Source organism: Nannospalax galili, unplaced genomic scaffold (genome assembly GCF_000622305.1).
Source record: "Nannospalax galili isolate Female #2095 unplaced genomic scaffold, S.galili_v1.0 scaffold302, whole genome shotgun sequence".
In the NCBI taxonomy this organism is placed as follows: Eukaryota; Metazoa; Chordata; class Mammalia; order Rodentia; family Spalacidae; genus Nannospalax; species Nannospalax galili.
This window is the reverse complement of record NW_008350120.1, coordinates 4,713,860-4,717,250: the sequence shown is the minus strand read 5'-3', so window position 1 is coordinate 4,717,250 and position 3,391 is coordinate 4,713,860.

Below are 3,391 nucleotides of genomic sequence, written 5' to 3'. Positions count from 1 at the left end.
TGAATTGGCCCCTGAGCTCCACAGGCATATATGCACACGTGAATGTGCACCCCCCTACACATGTGTACATAAACACAAGTGTGCATACGCATAGATCACACAAGAATAAATAATGTTTTTAAAAAGAAACCAAACACTGGACATGGTGGTGCACGCCTTTAATCCCAGCACTCAGGAGACAGAGGCAGGCGGATCTCTGTGAGTTCAAGGCCAGCCTGGTCTACACAGTGAGTTCCAGGGCAGCTGGGGCGACAGGGAGACCGTGTCTCAAAATGAGAACCTGTCTCAAAAAGAAAAGAAAGAAAGAAAAGAAAAGAAAAGAAAAGAAAAGAAAAGAAAAGAAAAGAAAAGAAAAGAAAAGAAAAGAAAAGAAAAGAAACCAAACTTGGCTTTGGGGATGGAGGCTGCAGAAAGCACCTGTACGATCAGAGGGAGACCATCCACTAGAATTCACAGGACTGTGCACAGTGCGCTCTTTGAGAGCCAGAGAGCGCCTCAGAGGGCTCTCAGTCTGGAGTGGCGGGCAGCTACCCCCACCTGGTGGCGAAACTGCAGAGCTTACTGTCAATCAAAGATGTGGCTGGACAGAGAATAACTTCTGCCCAGAGCTACCTCCCCCCACTGAAGCCCCCCAAATCACCCCAAAATGGAACATCAGGGTTTGGACTAGCTTTTTTCCCACTGAACTTCATTTTCTCAAGTTAAAAAGAAAATATTACTAATTCACGTTTTATCACATAAACAAGTGCTGGGCCCATTGAAAGAAAGCCGGAGGTTGGCCTGGAGGGGTTCATGCCCATGGTCCACTCTAGTGTTCAGATGGCCAGCCATGTTTCCACATAAGAATCTAGTTTGACCTTCGAGGGCTGAGGAGTCCCAAGGTGAAGAAGCAATAATATAGCAAAAAATCGAAGGAACTCCACCACGCCCAAAATTGATTTCTAGAGTTTTGTGTACAAGGTGAGGACCTATGAGTGGCTTCCAGAAAAATGGCACTCTGTCCCCAGACACCTAGCCTCATCCCAGCTGGGAAATTCCCTCCAGTGGGCCTAGGCATAGTCCAAGGGTTGACTTCTAGACCTCCACAGCCTAAAGACCACTCCGCAAAGAGAAGCCTCAAGGCCAGGCCCATGTCTGTGTCTATCAGCTGCATGAGGTCCATGTGGTTCTGGCTGAGAGTGTCCCGGTCACTGCCCAGGGCAGAACAGCTGGACAGAGGAATGGGACTTGGGAGTCTGACAGCTGCTGTTTGACAGCAGCCACCTGAGCGGTTAACATCACAGGATGTAAGCAGACTCCATCTGTGCCTTCTAGGAACCTCATCAAATTCCATGGCAAGGGGCCAGCAGCAGCCCTACCAGCACGGTCTATACCCACAAGGAGAGACTGTCCAAGGGCAGCGCCGATCCGATGCAAGTGGATTCTGTTTCTTTTGGGGAGTTCATAAAGCTGACTTCCTGTAGTATTACAGCAAATGGGGGGGGTCCCCTTGCCCTCCCCTGGCCCCAAGTGTAAAAGGCAGTCATAACAGGGGGATGGGCTCTGTGCCTTTCACTCGCAGTCTGGATTCCCTCCTTTTTCTGCCTCCCTTTTGTCCTGGAAGCCCCAGGTGTGGGTGGGGGCCCTGCAGTGGTGCGGCCTTCCGATGGTCTCCTCTGCTGTGTCCAGCATCAGCAGCCAGGCCGCTCTTCCCTACATGGAGGCCGCGCGCCCTCTAGTGGTCACAGTGGAGACTTGCAGCCACAGAATCTCGAGGCCTAGGAGCACTCCACACCAAGAACAAGGGACCACGCAGAAAGGCATGTTGGGAGGGGTGCCTGGATGGGCCGCGGTGAGGTCTGGGAGACAGGGTCCCTTCCTGCCATGCTGGTCTACAAGGCCAGTTATGTGAGCAGTTAAAGAATTTACCAGAAGTAGGAGCAGGGAGGGAGATTAATAGAAATACTCTGCAATAGGGGATGAGCTCTGGAAGACAGAAATCTACACAGAGAGATACGCAGACAGACAGACAGACGACAGATAGACATACATATACATAAACAGATATACAGACACACACACACACACATGCACGCACATACACACACACTATCTCGTTGTTTGCAATGAGGCAAACATATATATATATATAAAGCATATATAAAGCATGCATATATACGAACATTCATTATCTTGAGTGAAGGACAAGGAGGGTCCTGGGAGAGAGAATAACACCAGGAGGTGGAGATGGAACAAGGGTAAGGGTGCCAGAGGTAGAAGCTATCACTTGCTACCACATCCTCCCTGAGGAGTGGCTCTGGATAGTGCAAGTCACGGAGAGTTGGCAGGCAGGAATCCGTGACGGGTCCCTGTCCTGGGCAGCCCTGAGGTGCCAGCCCCTTCAGGCTCAGAGCTGGGGTGAGGGCCATAGGGTATGAGTTCCGGGAAATCAGTGGGTCAGTTGCATCTGAAAGACCAGCCAGAGTGAGCACTCTCCCTTCTGCTGCCAAAGGGGCTCAGATTGGAGAGTTCACACCCTTCCCTCCAGCATGGTAGCATCTCACAGGAAGCCAGGTGGTCACACAGGGAACAGGAGGACATGATGTTTCCTTTGCTCCTGCGTCCGTATCACTAGAGAACCCACCAGCTGCAGGTACCATGAGAAATTGCCCGAGCCTCAGAGCAGGAGCCCAGTGGTGTGCACAGGCAGAGGTGCCTGCTGTGGGGCCTGAGCTGGAGGCAGTGGGGGATGGGAAAGGGAATCTTGATGATGTGGATGTTCTAGAGTGCCACGCTTTGCTTACAAGTGTCTCCAGAAAGTATGTTGAAGGTTTGGTCCCAGTTGGTGGTGGTAAGCACAGCTGTGGCTTGAATTTGAGATCCCCCCACCACAAAGTTCATGTGTCAAGTCCATGGCTGCCATCTGATGCCTTTGGAAAGTCATTGCACCTTGAGGGGCTTCCTTCCATAGTGGATTAATCCACCGAGATAGTCATACGCTAGCAGAATTATGGAGAAGTGGTAGAAATTAGGAGGTGGGACCTGTGTGGAGGAGGCATGTCACTGGGGGCCTGAACTTGAGGCTACACCTCATCCAGATCCCTCTCTGCCTCCTGGACACCACGGGGGCGGGGGTGCTTTTTCCTTTATCATCCCCTCTGGTACAGTGCTCAGCCCCACTGGAGGCAATGGAGCCCACCAGCCATGGACTGAAACCCCCAAACCATGGGCCAAAACAAATCTCACCTTCTTTACACAGTTTCTCTCAGCAGGAGGAACAGACAGACCAGTCAAGTGCATTGACATCAGCATGAGTTAATCCACTAATGGTTCATACCGAGTAGGAGGTCAGACCTGGTTTCAGGAAGGTTACAAGGGAAGTTGCTCTCTTGACTCTCTCTCTCTCTCTCTC